Here is a 21,370-nt window from a genome sequence, read left to right as displayed (position 1 = left end):
GACACGCTAGCTTGGTCTACGATGTTTTGAAAGGCAGCCAATCAGAAAGACAAGCATGGCAAATAACTTTTCGATATGATATATTATTATAAATTGTATTTTACAATACTGATTAAAAAAAAATTGACTTTTTTTTATAATGATGTTTAAAAAAAAATTTATTCTATTTTTGCATTTTTTTCTTATCTTCACTCCAATTTTCTGAGGCCCCCCTAGCGCCCCCTGGCGGCCCCCAGTTTGAAAACCACTGGTTTAGAGGACCGTCTTATGAGTCCTTTTTAATTATGAATAAATGAGGACAGAACAAACTGAAACAAAATGGACAATTTGATTGAAAAAAGTGTTGCAAAATGTACAGCTGGCTAATGAAAATAAGCAAAAAAGTTATGATAAGGCAAGAGACTTGCACAGATTTAAAGAAAAAGCTAAAAAATATGAAGCAATTATCTCCCAAAAATGTATTAATTTTGTTTTTATATCTTTGATTAATTGTGTTTTTTTTTCTACAGGTATTCCCAATGCACCACAAAAACACCTACAAGAATGAGAAACTTATCATGTTAAAGTTGAAGAAATAACACCAAAGAGCCATAATTTCAGTAACTAGTGGGATTGTTTCTGCACACTTTTTCCTTGGTTTTAGACTTAAGTGATGACTTCTAAAGCACAAAAACCTTTTTAATGAATTACTATTTACCTAAACAGCAAGGAGACAGAGAAAATATTTGGATGGTATTGCAGACCATCTGCTGCGTCATTTGACCAAAGCCGACAGCACAGATATGCATTCATGGAGCAAACACTGTAATGGTTTTGCAATCTGTGCAACTTCTCACGCATTCATCAGCTCTTCGGGGACCAAAGTATGAAGACTGTCTTCAATGAAAGAGCAAAGATTGATGAGGCAAAAAAACAACAACAGGAACAACAGTAAGGTGCAAAAGAACAGTCTGATAGATGCACAATGTATTCATATTAAAACGGAATTAAACCAATAATGACACTTAGGTTAGAAAGTATAGTCACATAACAAGGACACTTTCAAATTTAAGAGGGATTTAGGAGGCCGATTATTCAAAGATGTGACTCAAATCCACAGTCTGCAAAAGCAGAAAGTGTTGCTTTCCCCAGACGCAGGAAATGTTTGACAAACCTGACTGCAGTTATGAAAATGAAGCTGTTTTTTTCAAAAGTTTTTTTCTATCTTTCTCAGTGGCTGGGAGTTACTTTAAATGGGACTTCTCTTAAACCAGTCGCTACTCAGAAATAAGAACTCTCAACAGCTGTCCCTCCCTCGCCGCTCTCATTGGCTGCATTTGAGACTCTACACGAGCTCTGGCAGCAGTTGGAGGCCAGTCTCAGCCAATGAGGAGTGAGCAACTGTTGCATTCATTTAGACTCCCGCGGGGCTTCTGATGCTGCTGCCTCTCGGGCTGAATTTTGATCCGAGATGAGTGCCATAAAATGAAAGAACGAAAAAAAAAAGAAAGCGGCCAAAACATAAATTCAGAGCTCCTCTTCAGCGCAAGTGTTTTTTTTTTTTCATATATATTATTTTTAAAACCCCGACTCAAATCCACGTTTACTGTAATGAGAACTGTGGATCTCCTTTTGCACTTTTTAATCATTGTCATCGACTGGTGCCAATTAAGTGTTAGGCCTATATGATTATTCAGCCGAGTTCAAATACATAGACAGCGAGGAGAGGGAAGGTTACTTTAGTTTCCAACGCCCTCCATCGGCAGCGACATCGCTCTCCATCTCCCCCTCCCTCTCTTTCTGGCTGTTGCCGTTGCGCACCCGTTCAGTTTTCCTCACAACGCTTCTGAGGCTCTTGGAGAGAGGACGGATAAACAGCGCTGACGGTACCGGATTTGATACCCTAAGGAGGGAGGGATGCTACGGTGATTTCCCCCTCTTTTCCTCTCCCTGTACCCACCTCTTCCTCACCACCACCTCCGCATCACTTCAATTTCGGGACCTCATCAAGACGCACGGCTCCTCAGTCCTCTTCTTTTCCGTCTCTTTTGAATTAATCTTAAAACCTGCCTGATTGGTTTGGTGTTTTTGCCTCTGCGTTCTAGCTGGAAAGCGACTTGGTTCTGCTTTGATTTTTTTTTTTCTCCCCTGTCATTTATTTTCCACGCGCACGCAAGCAGAAAGAAATAAAAAAACATTGGGCTTTCCTTCAGTGGATGTGTTGGACATCGGGGAAAAGAAGCGATACTACTTGAAAGAAGTGGCCGTTTTCTACTGGCTTGTATGTATTGGGGAAATTTCCTTGGAGAGACGGGCTGCGCACTTCCAAGGTAAGAACCGCTGGAGTTTGAGGGTTGAGATTTTGCGTGTGTAACATCAACACAGTCACGTTCTGCTATTTTATCCCGTTTTGTTTCTGTCTCTTTGCACCCAATTTCCCCCGTCTGTAGAGGCGTTGAGCGCAAAAAAAAAGAACAACCAAGTAAAATATTCGGTTCCAAGGATGCAGGGGATCGGATTCTGGTTAAACTCGGGATTATACTGTCATACGAACACTATTCAGTCACTTTTAGAGGACTTCGGACTTCGTTGTGACTGAGTACACCAGGAATATGTCACTAAAGCCCCGCTGCACCTTTGCGCATTTACGACGGCGACAGTATGCAGAGCTGTGGCTGGAATCAGTCTCCCAGTCCGCTGGATGACGGTTAGATCTTTTGCGGTTTCTACAGAGCACAGTCTGTATTTGCGTTTTTTTTTTCTTTTTCTCAGGCGCGGTGTATGTCTGCATATTTGCACTTACTTTTTTTTGCACGAGTCTGCGCGCGTCAGCGAGCGCATCTGATTGCGTTTGCAGCCTTAATATGTCTGGCCACATGAAATGAACATTTTTCGCTGTCTTGGATCCTCCCGGCGGCTCCAGCGAAGCACAACTTTTTCTCAGCAGAGGCCTGATGTGTCTGCGTTTTTTACAGGAGGTGGAAAGTTGTCACTTTTTTTGGCGTGACAGCTGCATTTGTATTTCTTTGGAAATCCCGTTTAGTTTTTAACCCAACTTCTCAACTGCTGTTCAGTTCGAACCCGATTGTTTTGTTTTTTTTGGTGTTTCGACTATGAACCGCTACTTCTAAAAAATATTCTCAGGTTTTCTCTCACGGTCTTTTTCTCTATCTTTACACTGATCTTTGCGAGATTTACAATCGCCTCGTGGGAATAAGAGTGTGAAAGTATGAAAGACCCCATGAGGGTTAGAATTCAGTCCATTTGAACCCGTCAATCGGAGCTGCGCCTTTGCTCTCCGCGTGCGCCAGATCACCTGCCCGGAGCTTTATTCAAGCTCATTCCGCACTCAGTTATTCAGTACGTCTGCTGTACAGTCCCTGCAGGGCCACATTAGATCATTCTGACCTGTTCCACAGATATCAACCCAAGTCCACTGCAAAACGTGGATCCGCACTGTTTCGGCTTGATGTGAATAACTGTGGACGGATGGAGCCTCTGCTGAGAGAAAGTGAAATATCGGTGTATAATTTGGACATCTGCAATTCCACTGCGTTTTCAGTGGGAGGGGGGTGGGACTGACTGTGGGGCTGTAAACTCTTTGGTATTCACGGCGCAAAGGAAGATTTCTGCTCTCGAGCAGGCAATAATCGCCCTTCTCGCTCTCCAGCTCTCTGTCCTTCCGTCTCCCACACTGTTGCTCCAAATGTCTCCCCTCTCTACGCTTTTACCTTTGCTAACCCTTTTGCATCTCATCACCCCGCTCCTCTCTTCCTCTCTCCCCCCCTCCACAGTCTCAGCTCCCCCCCCCCACACCCCTGACTCTCTCGGTCTTGTGGGAGCCATTGAGAAAATCATTTGCTGCTGTTGTATTTTATTCGACGGGGGTGTTCTCAGCAGCAAGGCCTGGTTGGTGTGCTGAGCCGTTTCTCACAGCGCTATCTCTACAAAAGTCAACACATGAGGCACAGATGCAGAGGCAGAGATCCTTCAGAGGGTATTTAGCTCCGTTTTGTTAAGCGGACGGACAGATGGAAAGCCTTTTGAACTCTCCAGTTTGCAGTGTTGTGGTTTCCTCCACATTCCCTCATTATGTGGTTTCTTTTCAGACAGAGCTTTTTTTGTATATGTTGGATTTTGTTTATAGATCAGTCAGTGTTGTGGGGATGAGTGGCAGAATTCCCCTCATTTCTCCCGTCTGTGGTTCAGTGGCCACTTCAGACACATCACAAGAAAAGAATGTCCCCTCTTCTTTTTTAGAGCTTTAACTGGAAGCTGCTCACTCAAGAGTTTTCCAACTCTTTGCTTGACAAATAGCCTAAACGTAAGACCCCATTTGCTTAAGTTCCTCACCAGCTCCACTTACATTTCAGTCACATCATGCCAGTGTGTAGAGTTAAGGGGGATCCGGAAGCCTGCAGACCACAGCCACTAAGCCGGTTAGTCTGCAGAGGACGTGAGGTGAAAAGAGGAGATGAGGAACAACAGGGCAGATGATCAGAGGAGCAGAGCTGAGACGAAAAGAGCGTGACTCCTATCAAGATGTGAGGAGAAGAGGAGCGCAGCGTGATTTCTATCAGCACTTGTAGTTCTCCTCGTTTTCCATGAGGACTGCTGATGTCTAAGCTAAAACGAGGCTCACAATGAGAGGCTGCCCGTCTTCACTTAACTCTCTTAGGAATGAGCAGATCTGGCAAAAGTGTAGCTTGTGAATGTGACGGTTTGCTCTCAAGGCAAGACAGACACACTGGCGTCCTTGCACCAGTACATCTCTGTGCTATTTGGGGTGAGCCTCACGCAGAACCCTGGCTTAGATGACAGATGAAAGCGTGGTGGGTGAGGTATCTGATTGTTCACTGATGTTTCGCCAAGAAATTTGCACAAAAAAATGTCATCAGATTTGTTGGATTTCATGAGAGCTGTTGCAGGACCTGGCAAAGGAAACGCAGTTCATCATGCTTTTGTTCCTTATAGTTAGTCAGTGCTTAAGCACATGAATCTGTACATTACCGTTTGAGAAAAAAAAAAAAAAAATGCATTTCCGTTCTATTTAAGTTAATCTGCACACTCCCAACCGAGGATCACACTGAAATCATTGAGACTTTTCAAGAGGATAAAACAGTCCATGACGTGATTCCACTGATCTATTTGTCCTGACTCAGGATTGAGTTCAGGCTAATAGCTGCAGCTCAAAACTGATTTCACAAAGATCCTCTCTAGTTCATCTCGTTTGTCCTCCCGCTTTTCCTCATTAAACACCGTCTCTTCTGACATTCGTATGTTCGACTGTTTTGCCTCTTTTAAAGATTTCAAGGCAAAAATTGTGTTGATTTAGCCACATTATTGAAATGAGGAAGACTACATTTGTTCAAAAGCAAAAGTAAAAAATAAAAAAGCCTCACCTTCAGGTACGAGTTTAACTAAACCTGCCGACGCAACTGAGGCAAAGGGACAGATGGATTACTTTATTAGGCCGTAATCATTGTGTTTATTATGAATTCTGTAGTTCAAATAACTGCCCTTTAAAAATGAAAGGGTGACAGAGAGGATAAAAACAAGGTGAGATGTTGCAGAAGGAGAGACGGGAATCAGAAAGTAAAAAGAGAGTGTTCAGGCTTTTCTAGGTGACGACAGAGGGAGCTGTTGGGCTGTGCTGCAACATCCACTGCTCTGCTGTGGTAATTTTCCTTCTTTCAGCCTTTTCTTTCTAATTCTTCACCAATCTTTCCCTCTCAGAGGGCCAGTCAGAGGGATGCAGAGGTAGTTAGGCTCCCTGGGGATACAGGATTCAATCTGCACACCCCAACCTCCCTCACACACACAGTCTGTCGGGATAAGCATGTCCACCGTGACTGGTTTCTGTTACCTTCACATTCACATTACCTCCCAGTGAGCAGGGTGGGAGGGGGGTCTTTGAAGGGGAATTGAGTTCCACCTTTGCTGTTATTCATTTTGTTGTCCTACCATCTCTGTGTCTCCAGGTTTGATAGAAAGCAAAGTCAATGTAACACAGTAGCGTTGGCCCTTTTCTTCCTTTTTATTTATTTGTTTTCATCCCCAGATCCATCTTCATCTGTTTAAGGCAGTGTAATGGGAGGCCAGGTAGATGTCACTCTGATGTATTATTTCCTGTGGCAGTGCAGTGGGATTATAACTCTAATCCTTGGTTTCAACCAGATTAAATGACAGAGTCTGTAATTAGTGTTTTTGACCTCTAATCTCTTACTCCCTCCGTGGAGGAAAAAAGGAAAGACAGTGGCTGATTTGTCTGTAGTTAATAACGGCGGGGGAATGATTTTCTGGCTATTTTTTTGCATTTGAAGGAAACTGAGTCGACACAGGTGGTTCAGTGTTGTTGACATAATCCCCTTCCAGTAATGGGTTTAGTTTCCTTGCCCTCAAGCATGCAGTTTGTATGTTTTTTTTTGTTTTTATCTTTCTTGCTCATGTGGTTTCAATTAGTCCTCCAGTGCTCTGCATGCCAGCGACTTGGAAATTACAGTGCACGAGTGGCAGTTCAAGCACTGTTGTGTATGGGATTCGTTTTTCTACTTTGTGGCTGGGAATGACTCCAATTTCTGAAACCACAGAAAAAAAAAAAGTGACAAGAAATTAATAAAATACCAAGTTGAAGTCATTAAGCTGGGAAATGTCTTTAGTTTGGAGCACAACAACAAAGCGGGTTGCAGTGTGATCCATGGACACATCCCATGCTCGCATTATGTGATGAGCACAGTCACACCGAAGTCATACGGAGTCGGAGACAGGAAGTTGCACCGGAAATAAACACAAACCAAAACTGAGGGGCACCGTTTAGAGCAGTCAAACAACAGTGAGTGGGAACAAAAAGCTGCCAGTTGCAGACGAAATGTGTCGGTCCTCTCCAGAAGCAGCTGACCGGTGCTCCTCAGTTTGGGTTTGACCTCTTCTCTGCCGCATGCGAGCGCAGAGCGTTGGTGAGGCAGGCCGCGTGGATTTACTGCCAGGTGACGAGGCTGCGGTGTAATAACACTGGAGCCCGGATCAATGCTGAATCAGGATTAATGAGTGATTTCATTGATTTAACCATTGATGATCAGAATACAGTGTGGAGAGGGACATTGATTCAAGGAGAATGAAAACTGATTACTCGGGATAGAGAGTGATATTGATCAGAGCACTGTGTGTGTGTGTGTGTGTGTGTGTGTGTGTGTGAGATTGCCTAAGTTCCCTCTACCAGAAAATGCATGCCTCAATGTGCAAGTACATGTATTGCCAATGCGATTTTGCAGGTGTTAGCGTGCTGTGGAAATAGATGTGTATTTTTGTACTTGTGTGAGAGACAGCAGATCTGCGTAATCCGGAGTAATTTGTTTTCTGTGACAGTTGTTTGCTGCAGTCAGGTGGTTCCTGGTCTCATGACACCAGTCACATGAGAGAAAGAAAAGCAAGGTTGTTTTTTATGGCCAATTTTAACTGCATTTCTGCTCTGCTAGATTGTATTCAGCACGGAGAGAAACTTAAGAACACCGAAGGAGAGAAAACAAGCACATGGGGGGGGGGGGGGGGGGGGGGGGGGGGGGGTGAAGGTCAAGTAGAAAGTTAATCTTAATTGTGAATTTCTGGAGATCTTTCTTTTTTTTTTTTTTTGCTTTCTCCTGTCATTTTGCTCCTCAATTAGTCCGGATTGAGGTCAGTGAGAATTTTGGGGTTTTCTTAAATACCAATTAATAATTCACAGCTGAAAAGACTTCTGGTTTGACACTGGTAAGAAGAACAGTGGAGTCAGTGAAACAGAAAGAAAGAAAGAAAGAAAGAAAGAAAGAAAGAAAGAAAGAAAGAAAGAAAGAAAGAAAGAAAGAAAGAAAAACGGAGAGGAAGACAGGCGAATTTCTTGTGTGGGTCAAGGAGAGATTTAATGAGTCGTTTGCTGCTCATTATTCAGTATAATAATTAACTGTGTGGGCCCATGTGTGAGTGTGTGAGTGTGCGATCATTTTTTCTTTGCAGCCACCAGTGAAGCAGTCATTCATAGTTAACTCGTCCCTGGTGTCTTTCACCTCTCATTCTCAAACTCAGTTTAGGCATAAATCTCTTTTTTCTCTCTTTTTTTTTTAACTAATAATCATCTGAACCACTGAGTTTTCAAGCTGCATTAAAACAGTATTAAAAAACTCCCAAAGCCTGACGCTTATCTTTGTTTAATACACAGCAAAATGTAATTAATTAATAAGGCTTTTGTATTTATCAGCTGTCAAACTTAAGCCATCAATCTATCTTCCACTGTGTTACTTCCATTATTCTGTCTATCCCTCAATTTATCTCCTGCCCCACACACACACACACACACACACACACACACACAGGTCTGAGTGTGTATTTACAGACACTGTGTGAAGGATTATCATAATTAACATGGTTATGTTAATTGTAGCAAGCTGATTTGCTGATGGAACACATTTGTAAAGGTGAACTCTACAGACAGCCAGCCAAGGCCTCAAGCAACAACATGTCTATGAGTGTGTGTGCATATGGATGCATTCATAATGCACAACGGTGCACGTTGGTGGATGACAGATCTGTTCCAAACAGGTGTGTATCGCCTGTAAACAGAATTCATTTTGCAGCGCACATGCTGACACAGACACGCCGGGTGAAACTGGACGCTGAACACACACACACACAGCCTCAGTGGCCTACCAAAAAAGCAAATGCTGCACAGTTCTTATCTGATCGTGAGCAGGGGTTGGATAGAGGACTCTGCACTGGATGGGTTGGATGAAAAAAAACATGCAGATAAACCGACTAATAAATAGTTTGACTAAAAAGTGGCATCCTGGTGGCTCAGAAGTCTAAAAAACCTTGTTACCGTGACCTCCAAGTGGGCGAGAGCATTTGTTACTCGATCATCTCCTCATATGCTGCTGTTGTTTGGCTGCTGTTTAGACAAACAAGAAAGCGAGACATGAAATTGGATGACAATGCACAGCGGACAGAAATAGCCGCATAATGAACACTGAACATGAAGCTTGCAGGCAGAGTGCCCAACAAATTGTCATAACGTGTGCTGTCTGATGTCATGTTTAGAAAAGGGGCTCTGACGCCTGTTTCTATGAACTTTCTAAAAAAAAAAAACAGCCCAATCAACATAGCATGTGCCACCTCTTTGCTCTCAACCTACATTTTTCACATCATCTATAGCATCTTCAGCTTCAGATAGGGAGAGAAGCATTCTCCACCGGTTGAATTATTCAGATAAAAACTGAGTCATGGCAAACAGGTTTTTATTCAAGCAGCAGAATAGTTGTGTGTCCTCTTTTCTGGCAAATAGAGCTGCTTACAGTAGCATAGTCCAGCTTGGATTGCATTATGGCTGGAGTGAGTGTTAGATAACGATGATCTAAAATCAAATTAAAGCTAAACTGTGGAGTTTTAGCCCTCATTTGGTCCGGTGTGAGACGATCAGATCCAAAACCACAAGTTGTTCAAGATGTTTATCATTATATAAAAACAGTCCACCTCACTTTGTATGTCAGTACCACCGGGGTAAATAAAAGATGAAGCTTCTTAGCCTCACATATTCTAATATTTCAAAGTGCCTATGTGCATTAACTGCCATGATGGTAAGACCACTCTTGATGTCAACATAGCGCTTTGATCACACTGGGACTTATCTAGCAGTTTTCATCCACTCCTATCTCTTCCTCTTTTGCCCTCTCATTCCCCTCCACCCCACTCCTCTTCCCTCCCGTCCCTTTTTCTCATGCATCCTCCTCAGTTCTCTTCTCGCATCTCCTGTCCTTTCCATCTGTACTTGTCCACACTACGTTGTGGATGAACACACCAATTACTTCCTGAAAAAGTTCCAAAATTAACCTGCAAGGACAGATGCATTTTAGGGTTTTATCCATTAATATGATACATCACATAAGCAACAGCTGTCTGCTTGACACTCAACGAGATTATTGCTAAATTAAGCACCAAATGAGACGAACAATGTCTCTTTGCTCAATGCATAATAAGTAAGTTCACTATTGTGCCAGACTCCTCAAAACTCTTAAATGTGTTGCAAATGACTGCTTCAGCTCTGTGGATAACAAGCTGGGATTTAAGGGACAACAGTCAGCCCGGTTTATGCACAGTTGAGTTGAGCTTACGGTTACAGCCGTTTCCTTAGATCACCGCCGTGCTCACAGTATACACCCACAGGAGCGGAATCGAGTTATTGACTGAAGTGTGTCAGACGCTGTGGCAGCACAGACTGGATGAAAAGTCGGAGATTATTGTACATATCAGTATAGCTGAATCCACTGCACAGACGTTGCCTTTAAGTTGCTTGAATGATGGTTTTGTCAGATGATGCTGTGGTTATAAAATCACAATTTTTTTTTTAGAGCAATTTGACAGCCTGGAAATGGTTTGAGGGACCACGAGTTGACACGTAGTCTAAATAGACTGATTTTCAATCACAACTTCAGACTTATTTAGCCACCTGACGAAAGAAACATTACCTGAATAATGAAAACAAAAAAAGCTTTTTGGGTAATTCGGTTGTATTAATACACACATACACTTTACTTGTAATACAAAAACTGGAACCTTTGGCTGAATTTTTTGGTTTGTCATCGTGTCACGTAAGCATGCAACGTGTCTCTGACTTTTCTGACCATTTAGTCCAAAAAGCTTTACCTCTTTCCCGATGATAACCTCTTTCTTTACCGCGTCTGTTTCTGTTTGTGTCATAGTGCTTATTGTTCTCCGTCCTTATCACTCTCACTGAATACTGCAATGCTTCCTTTTATTTCCTGTCTGGCAGATTTTTTTTCCCATATTCCTCCCATTCCCATACTTTCTTTCCTATTTCCTCTATCTCACTGACCATGCTTTATCAACCATGACACTTATAATGGTGTAATATGATTGAATATGACTGTGGCTTCTTCATTGAACAGTATTAATTTCGCTTTTTCCCACGTGAGCTGCTTGACTGCAGGACATTTCTTAGCCTGCCCCATGCTTTAATCCCTGACCGTAATGTATAGAGCATCATTTCTATGAAGAAACATCCCTTTCTTTTCCTCTTTTCCTACTTGTCATCTCCCCTCGAAGTTTTTTGTTGCCACATCTGCTTATTTCCTCTCGCTTTTCTTTTAAGTCGGCTCCATTTCTCATTCTCTCACCGCCTTTATCTCTCTTCTCCGCCGTCGCTTTAGGTTTCAGTTGCAGCTGTGACTGCACTGACCTTTTTCAGGGAAAGAAGAAAAAGCAGTGAAAGACAGATATAGCCTCCTCTAGGATTGGCTAATTGTTATTTAGCTATAGTTATATATAGAGAGTGGAACAAGGGCTGATATGAGGCAGATTTGCCGCCCTCCAGTTACAGACATTTTTCCTCATACTGCTATTAATCCATGGAAGGAATATAAAACTAAGTTTAAACCATAATGAGAATGTTAGTCAGTGTTCAGTTTGTCTCAACTTCAACATTAACCAAAAATGTGGTGCAAATGGACTTTTATACACCTTTTTTTCTGTGTTTCGCTAGGAGTTTTGAATACCTACAGTCACATTCTGTGGTTTTAATGGGCCAATAAAATGGCAGTGACCGTCACTCTTAATTCATGTAAAACACAGATGGATACTCTGGTTGGGTTTATTTCTAAATCCAGTTTTCCACTGCTCTCTTCTTCCGTGCAGTGACATCAAATTTGTCACAGCTATGTTTATTATCATTGTGATGTTACAAAAGCAAATTCAATCAACAGTGTTTATATTCCAGTGGCAAGGTTGAACAAATGAGGTCACCGTGTGTGTGTGTGTGTGTGTGTGTGTGTGTGTGTGTGTGTCGCCCTGACGTGTCCACGCCTGTGTTTTCACATGTAATGCTAAAGCTGACCAAGCAAGGTCAGCGTGCAATCTATGTTTTTGTGCGCGCATTCTGGTTCACCTGAGCATCACCGGAATAACAAATAAAACTCCTTTCAGGCAGTCTGTCTCCATGAGTCCATGTCATCTAAAGGTGAGATTTGCAAGGTCGCCCAGGCTTTTGTGTGTGAGTAGATGTGTGTCAGCTTCACGACTCTTGCCTCGGCTTATCTTTATAAGAGCCAGATGCCTCCATAAACACAGAAATATTCAGACAAGGTTCCAGAGTTAAACGAGAGTTAGATGAAGCATTGGGTGGACATTTGCTTCTGAAGGATGCCGTATAGATTAGGAGTTTGTGGGGTGGATGTAGCCTCAAGTAAACCTTACAAGTGTACTGTATGAAGAGCACAATGCAGTTGTGTGTGCATGAAGGTAAGCGTACTGGGGTAAATAGATCACTGCTTGTCTAGACAGCTGTTTTGACCTTTTTATATTGGAAAACAGCTGTGATGTTTTATTCACAGAGCTTGCTGATATTTTATTCAACGAGCCAATGCACCGATCTTTAGGAGCAGTTTAGAGCAATGAGAGCTGAATGTCACCTGCTTTTACACTCCAGATGAAAGGAAATATGTAGAAAAACATATTTTGAGGGGACATTTTGAGTTTGAGAAAAAAAAAAGTTTCATTTATGAGGGGATGTGATCCATTTTTCTCAAATGAACATACTTGAGGGCGAAGAAGCCGGTTCAGTTGTTTGAGGACACTTTCCTGCAGCGCTCCTGATGTTGAGTCTCAGCTGCAGGCTTCATCTGTTAGTTCTCACAAAGAGGTTCTGGGATCCTCAACAATTCAATAAAGCACCTGATGTTATGGAGAATGACTGGAGAATGTTTCAAGCCATGTCCCCTAACGTTTATCCTTTTTTCTTTCCTTAACTTTGGGCAACAATGCAAACACCTGGCATTCAAGCCAATTGTTCAACAACAGAAAAAAGAAAAAAAAACTGTGGGCAACTACTTTATTCATATGGCTGCCCCCCAAACTAACATACATCAATTTAGCAGACCTTTGCCTTGAGGGAATTTTTGGAACCAGCAGTGCAGGGTTAGTGAAGTATGAGATTGCAGCTCAGAACAACAAAGGGCTCTCTGTGTCAACCTGGAGAAAGAAGGGAGGGATCTTGGCTTCACCATGTGGGGATGGATTGGGGGGGTGGGGTGGGGGGGTGGTTATCATCAAGTGCCTACTGTGTCCAAGCACTGGTTTGGAAAACAGAGAATAGGGAGCGAGCCAGCAGAGGGGATCATTTGCAGAGGAGGATGTTATGGCACAATGACCCTTGTGTCATCTTCTGTGTCACTGAGTCGAGTGTATGTCAGTGTTCAGAGGGTATGATATGTGATTTAGATGGGTAATTAGGGCCATTACACATGCACGGTAAGTGTAATGGTCTGCAACACCACTTATTAAGTTTCCTTACCTCTATTACAAACCCCTGCTGCAATTAATTCATTGATTTTTAAAGTGTTAAAACCAAACCTCTAACAAAACTAGAAGGAATAAAGAAGGGACAGTTTGATCAAAATCCACGTGAAGGTCAAAGGTCATACCAATGTAGAAATGTAAGTCCCATTCTGGCATCTTGTTTTAAATTTTCCAGTTTGCCTTCTCCACATTAAGGATGCCCATCGTTGAACAGTATTCATGAAAAACCTGCAGTAAATTCTAACCATCTGGGAGCCTTTATGGGTTTAATGATGCGCATGCAGGTTTAGAGTCAAACCCATCTTTGCACTTTATCATTAGGAATAAAAAAATAAATGCTTCGAAGCTTTAAAAACGACTAATGGCCTCCAGACGAGCGGATCATGACCTGCCTTTGAGCCGGAGTGTTTGGCCTCCGAGGTCTCCACGGGCTAATTTGAATGTAAACAGTGTGCGTCAGTTACAGGATAAATGGGTTGGGGGAGTGCATCCCTGGCTGAAGGCTGGTCTTTAAAGGCTTAGTGGCATCCACTAAGACCTTATGTTCTGCCCCTTGCCTCCTCAATAGAGCAAAGCTAATCTGGGTCTTCTTTTCGTCTCTTGGGCGACTGTCTACCTCCCTCTTTCTTTACTTTCCTCCTCAACCTAAGCAACTCAGCGTCTTGCTCAAGGACACCCTGACGGGACACATGGTTGTTGATGCGCATACAGCGAAAGAAGTGCTGACCTTTGAGTCAGAGTGTCGTCTGTCAGACCGCTTGGCAAGAGCCCAACTGTGAGTGCACAGAGGTCTCTATCAAACTGTCTGTCCGTCTTTTTCTGGTACACGTCTGCTTCTGTTTGCACTCTGTGGGATCCACATTTGACCCAATTACACAGGATATATTTCCAAATGGTAGAGTGGAGCTCCTGGGTTTTTGCCCATCAGAATAGGACAGGAACGTGTATTTCAACTGAAAATGAAAGCTGGATCTTGTAAATGTATACATCTCCCCCTATCTCATCATCTCTTCTCTCTCTGGCCCTCACTGGTTCCCGAGGGTCATGGTGTCAGCTGCTGTACAATAGGACAGCTGTATCCAGATCAGCCCAAGAGCTACATGCCCCTCGGGGTGGGATTAAGCCAATTAGTAGCTGTCAATCACAATGACATATCATGGACAGCTAGATCAATACTTGAATGAATGGAAGGAAGTATCGGAGAGGGGGCTGGACGGGCGCACGGATCGAGGCCGGCACCAAGGGAAGCGTGGTTAAATTCAACATTAAGTGTGGCAGGATGATGAGTTCAAAGGAGGGAGAAAAGAGTGAAAGATGAAAAAATGGACAATGGAGGCAGAGAGTGGAAGGATTAAAGGTTGATTTAAAAGATTTGACATGCTGACACAGATGCATGCAGGAAAAGAAAATGGAAATAAAAACAGGGATGTTTGGGGCTGGAGAGAGGCAACTCAGCGCAATACACATACATATACATACTCTGTGCCCAGATATCTGTATCCATATTAAGTATATCATACTCTACTATATGCATACTCTATTTCCAGAGAGATGAATAAAGACTAGAGCCGCGTCTCAGCTTGGAACCCCAAAAGAGTTAGAAATGAAAAGGTGTGCAAATCACTCTCCCTTCTCTCCTTCCATCTTTTCTCCTGATCAGCTCTCCCCGTTTCCCATCTGTTTTGGTTCTTCATATTTATGAGTGTGTACTCTGGGTTCCAAAGAGGTTTGGAGAAGACATAGAATTTATTTAATCACCGTAAATCAATAAGCCTAAAAGAGAGAAAGATGGGGATGTAGGAGGTAGAGGATGCAGGGAATTGTGCAGGAAGGGAGAACAAGAAATTTTGGATAAAATTAGAGGAAATGGGGATGCAGATGGTTAATAAGAAAACATCATGTTCGAGGAAGGGGGAAAATTGGTTTGGTGGAAAGATACATGCATCAATACAGAAAAGAGTCAAAGAATGAGAATGAATGAGAATTGTATAAAAGGGGAGACATGGAGTAGAGTGGAAAATTAAAGATGAAGATATTAAAAGTTCTCCCTCTTGCACATCTGTCATATCCAGAATATTAGGATATAATTGTGAATGCTTTCACCAGCTAAAAGCCACTGTTCCTTTTCAAGTTTTCAGCAGATTGAGCTAAAAGTGAATGGATTGTAGAGTTGGGCTCCAGAGCTGTATTGACAGAAAGAGGGGTAGGTGGCGGAAGGGAAAAGAGGAGAGGAACTGGTGAGAAAATGGATCGGAAAGGGGAAGAGAAGAGAAGAGGGTGCAGGCACATCCAAACAAATTAAGAATGGGGGAGCAAAGGGGGGAAAAGAGTGGAGGATGCATGTGACACAAAGAGAACAAAAAGCAGAAATGAAACAGAAACATGAGATGTTTTTTTTTTAAAGCAGTGACGATGAATGCAGGGATGGAAGAGGGAAATTAAAACATGAAGAGAGGATAGAGAGGACGCTCTGCAAAAGAAGACAGAAATGAATAAAATGCCAGATGAGTGAGAAACAAATGTGACAGAATAGGAGATAAAGGGGACAAGGATGGAAAATGAGAAGGAGAGGATGTTGTTGTATGAATATGAACCATGGAACATCTGGCACAACTCTAAAAAAAAGAAGTTCTTCGGCCTTTTGAATTTGAATATATGGGGTGGGGGGTGTTGTTAGTCTAAAGCAGTGATCCACACAGAGACACCAACCAGGCCTGCCACACTCACTTATATACGCCTGGACGGATACAGAAAGCGAGATTGAAGCTTTGAGAAAGGAGAAGGCTGGAAGACAAAATAAAAGAGAGATGCTGCTTGGAAAGAGGGGACAGACAGAGGGAGGAGAAGGACAGATGGGAGGGAGGGGTGATTGGACACTGAGACACGGAGGGAAGGATTCAGAGGACAGATTTATTTTTTGATTGATTTACCTCGCTCTCCAAGGCCAACGAGTCAAGTAATCATCAGGAGGATTTTTGATCTTCACTCTTTATAGAAGGGTGGTGTAATTTCCTCAGTTCATTCATGTGTTTTATCAGAGGTGACACAAACGTATATTTTCTTTCTCGGACATGGAAAAACAGTGTTCATCATGACCCACAGCTATTCATAGAAATACTCCAAAACCATGTATTTCCCACATGTTTATCTTAACACTCATTTAAAATGATTTCTGTTAAATCTTTTATTTTTTGTTCCATGCGTTCATAGCCTAAAGATTGCGCCTTCTCTAAGCTCACAGAGGTGCATTTTGGCCCTAATCTGTAGACTTTGCAATATTTTCCTACCTCCTCTCACTCTTAAAGAGACCAAATAAATCCATGGTGTTTCATCAGCAGCATATAGGAAACATTCTTCTTGTGTTAGCTTAACTTTAGATGTCATCCGCTGCATATTTTACAACTAACATTTTTATTTTCCAAAAAAAAGAAGCATCATTTCTCTTCCTCTCCCTTTTCCTCTTTTCGCCGGCTGTATCTCACGTCTCTCTAAAAGTGTGTTCCGTCTGGTCTATCAGATTTTAATAAGCATATTTTCCGCCTGTTTTAACCCTTAAGGAGGCGCTGAATAATTCATTGGGCTGTGCTCTCACTCCTTTTGCTGATGGGTCAGTCACAAAGCCATACATTTGTAAATTAGGGTAATGCACCTTTATGAGCCCCTGGGTGGTGCGAGTGTGTGTGTGTGCAAACTTTACAAATGCTGTGGGGACCATCGTCTGTTTACATAGTTGCACGTCCTCTTTATAGGGAAAGATAAAGGCAAATTATTGAACTTTAGAGCGAAGACCTGTTGCAATTAGGGTAAAATGACATTTAGGCAAGTCGCAGGTCTGTTTAGGGACAGAGGTAATATTGATGAAGTGTGATGTCCTCAGAAGTCATGGATATGCGGCTGTGTGTGTGTGCATGCCTTTGTGTGTTTAGGCGGATCAGGCTCGCAGGTTTTAAGACAAGAAGCGTTTTGTCCAACAAGAATTCGGTGTGCGCGCCTGCGAGTGTGTGCATGTGTGTGTGTTTTAGCTGTCGAGTGTTGCCAGGATTTGTCGCTGCGCTACCACAATGACCCTTTCATCCAGAGAACCATCTGATTGTGCGTGTGTGTGTGTGTGTGGCTGTGAATGTGTCCATGTGTGTGTGGGGGGTGATTTTGCAGGGCTCTTTTTTTTTTTTTTTCTGTGAGACCCAATCTCTTTATCGGTCGAGAACAATGAAAGATGGAGGCCCGAGGGCGCGCACACGCACACACAAATGGACAGACGACAGACAGCAGTAAGATAAGCAGACAGACAGAAGCATGACTCAGACAAACGGAGGTGTATAATTCAGGTCACTGGCATTGCTCGAACGGACACAATCTGTCAATACACTCAAAAACTCCCCATCTCATCGTTTACACAGCTTTGCGGTCCTTTAGATGAACATGTACATCATCACCAGAATATGGTCAAATTCCCAGATTCATCAGCAGCACCCTCTGGAGAGAGCTGCAAGACAGGAGTAAGGGCAGAGCAGTGAAGTAGAAAACCTTTTTTAGAGAGGAGCTTTTTAGGGCAAATAAAGCTGGGAAAAGACAAGAGGAGCCAGAGTGCTTTATTAGTTAGTGAAGAGGCCGATTTTCAGCTGACAAGAATGAGTGAGGTGAGTGACTGCAGCTGTGGATGGAAAGGCTGTTTCCAAAACCGGGAAGCTAAAAGACAGATTAGTCTCAAACTATATCCATAAAATGTACACCAGTATTTCATCTTAAGCGCATGCCTCAACTATAATAGCTGAACATAGTCAGCATTTTCCAGACATTTTGGGTGCATGATATGGAGAAAAAAAAAAATCTAATGCAGAGGGGGGAGGAGGGGGGGAAACCCAAAAATGAGGACAGAATGAGGAAGGAAACAGTGCACTGCAGAAAAATCAAAAAGAGATGGCAAAGAATGGAATAGTAATAAGAAATAAGGCAAAGGGAAGGAAGGGAATTGAGGTTATGGTGTGCAGGCATTGCTTGTTCACTGCAGCGAGGACATCTGTCCGTGTGTGCCGAGCCAGTTTTCAAGCTACGAATAGTTCTGTTGAGGCAAACCCTGCCTGACAGCAATCACGCACTCAGACTACCTACTTTGATGGGTTTCTTTCTTTTCCTTGTCCTTTCTTTCTCTCTTTCTTCCTTCTTGGCCTCCTCAGACTCCTAATTTGATGAGTTTTCCATGGCTGGGGCCCCCAGTTTCTTAGCGTGCATGAGCTTGTGTGTGGCTTTGGCAAGTGACCAAGCTATTTTTGGCACTCTGGATTGGTTGGACATGCTAAGCAAAGTCTGGGTTTGGTCCCCTCCACTGTTTCTCATATTTCATATGTTCTCCTTTTTTTCTCCCTTCTGTTTTTTCTTTCCTCTACAACCATTTGACTCACTCCAGCTTCTCCGTTTTCTCTTTTTTTTTCATGTCATGTCTCGCTCAGGATACTGCTTTGGATAGTGTAGAGAAACAAGCCATCTTTTGTTAGATTATTGATTGTTCCAGATTGAAATACAAAGTTTAAGAGTATGAAAAAATGTCTTTAGAAACAAAGACGTGAAGTTTTTGTTATGTTCTTGTCTTCTTTCCCCAAACTACCAAGGGATTAAAACTGTTTGACAGTGACTGAAGGACATTTATTTAATTTGATCAGCTAATTGAATATATCTGCGTTCACCTTGCTACACTTGTGGCTCACCTGGTTGCCACATGCTATGCCTGCACATGCCACGAAATACCTCCCTTGAGCCCAGTTCTCATCTTTATATCATTATCACCAGGAAGGTCACACTGTTGTTTGCTGCTGTGAAAAACAAACCACATGTACGGACGTCAGCACAAACAACAATTGAAAAACTTTATATTGACGCAAAGAAACTAATGAAGCATCCTGAAGCATTCTTTTTAAAAGAGAAATTATAATTGATAATAGCAATTACACATGCACAGCAGAGACAGGTGTTCAATTTAGGTCTGTGCGTCCAACATAAGCAAACTTCTGAGAGTCTTTAAGCGTCGCCAGAAGAAAAAAAGAAAACACTTTCTCCACTAGAAAATTTATTTAATTAGTAAAGACAGTACAGCCTGGGTGGTCCAGGAGGAGGCAGAGCGATCGTTATGGAAACAGAGGTTGGCAAAAAACTTTTTACCATTACTTATGAGAGAAGGGTGGATGTTGGAGACAATGCTGTAGAGCAGTAAAGAGTCTTGTGTGGGAGACAGAGGGAGGGAGGGGGAGGCCCTGTAACATCCCTCATTTGCATAACACTACAGTCAGATGCAGTTAAAGGGACGCTCACTTTAACGGTGTGTGTGCTGGACCTGCAGGGAGACTCAGTAGGAGGTCAGAGAATAAACCACACACACACACACACACACACACACATACACACACACGGTAAACATCTAACAAATGAGTTGCCTGTGATGTAAATGATTTTTCTTTTCATGGTCTTTTATGCCTGTTTGTTCCTGTTCAACAGTCAGTGGCAGCTTGCACTGTTCCCTCTGCCTTTCAGCCTTTTGACTCGCTACATTCTCAACAACAGAGAAAAAAAAGCCAGACACTTCACTCTACAAAGCATTAGAATACACTGGAATGTTTGTCTCTTCTGCCTTTTTAGATTCAAATATTAGGTAGCCAGTGTGTTGTTCCTGGTGCATCACAACATCACAGAGGTGCTTATTTGAATGGTGGTGGACTGTTTGTTCCTTTTGGTTGTAGAGGAACCAGACAAATAGAGAAAAAGCACAACACCCGCCACCCTGCAGGTACTAGATATGAAATTAAATAAAAGTTAATGTAATATGTCCTATACAAGAAATAGAGAGGCTCCTGTCAATGAACTTTCATGGGTATTAACAGATGATTTGAGAATTAAATCTAAGGTGGTTTATGTTGCTGATGTTGTCCTTTCAGGTAGTTACAGCCCCACCCCTTTTGCATGTCTTTTGTGTTTAAATGTCACAAATCAGCTTGTTCTACACAAAGAAAATGGGCTGTATACCCACTACAGACCAAGAAGAGAAAACATGGAGGCTTTGTGTGTGTTTGTAGATTTTAGCAAGAGAGCTATAGAACTGTCATGTAAAAATCTGATGTCTGGAGAAGCCATGTTTTGTATCTTCCTTCCCTGTAATTGTTTCTCTCTCTATATCTCGTGTTGTTGGAAACAAAATGTATGTAAGATATGAGCTGTGGTGTTTTATAAACACCTGATAAGACTCTTTCTGATATGGGGTAATCATTCTGACATGTACTAAGGATTAAGAAAAACATAAAACTGGGTTTCAGAGTGGGTAAAATGACTCGAGATAGGGTGTGTTTGTCCCATTCTTTCCCTGTCTGGCCTTTCTCTAATGAATACACACGACTAACACTGTCTGTACACTGGGCACAACCCCCAGTTGTTGGCTGTTTAAGAGCCTACAAGCTGCCCACTTGCTGGATTGATTACAGTGAAAGAGAACTGCCCTCAGCTCAGGTTTTCAGAGTTCAGTTAAAGAACAAGAACAGCTGGAGGGATTCAGATTACTGGAAGTTTCTAATACCACGAATATACGGAAGAAAAAAGGCATCAGGAAATTGAATGTTATCTGTAAACATGAAGTGAATTTTTGATAGTGTTCTACTACAGGCTCAAAACCAGAGTCTCCCAGAGTGAAACAGCGCAGTGAGTCACAACTCCTTGTTCTAAAACTGTACAAAGAGCTTTTTTTTTTTTTTTTACAGTTTTTTCTTTCTTTACCGATTATATTTTGTTTCATCTGCTCCCAGACATTCGTTGCTTAAAAGTTTGAGTTAAAATCACACCTCTACTTAAATGTTTGGTTATTCTTGAGGTCCATAAGCCGATCTATAAAACGCTTCGTAATTTTTTGTGTACATTTAAAGAACAGCATAGTCAGAACTTTAGCTCAGGCCTGTGGGACTGAACAATCAGAGCAGGCTGGGATTATCAGGTGGAAACTGGCTGCTTTAGCTTCTGCTTTTTTTTTAAGACAACTATGTGGAAGAGATACTTCTCTCTTTCAGTCTTTCTATGGAAA

At 42.3% G+C, this 21,370-nt stretch overlaps 1 protein-coding gene across 1 annotated transcript in view; it reads left to right on the top strand.

Moving 5' to 3' along the window:
* Positions 1-1,822: 1,822 nt before the first annotated feature.
* cdh11 (cadherin 11, type 2, OB-cadherin (osteoblast)) overlaps positions 1,823-21,370 on the top strand; it is a 77,652-nt gene continuing 58,104 nt past the window's right edge. The window contains exon 1 of the mRNA XM_075480613.1: positions 1,823-2,309. The gene's annotated coding sequence lies outside the window, so the exon portion shown is untranslated. The remainder of the gene's footprint in view (positions 2,310-21,370) is intronic.

Source organism: Odontesthes bonariensis, chromosome 2 (assembly GCF_027942865.1).
Source record: "Odontesthes bonariensis isolate fOdoBon6 chromosome 2, fOdoBon6.hap1, whole genome shotgun sequence".
NCBI lineage: Eukaryota > Metazoa > Chordata > Actinopteri > Atheriniformes > Atherinopsidae > Odontesthes > Odontesthes bonariensis.
Note: the sequence above shows the minus strand (reverse complement) of the source record. Positions and strands in the feature narration are given on the sequence as shown.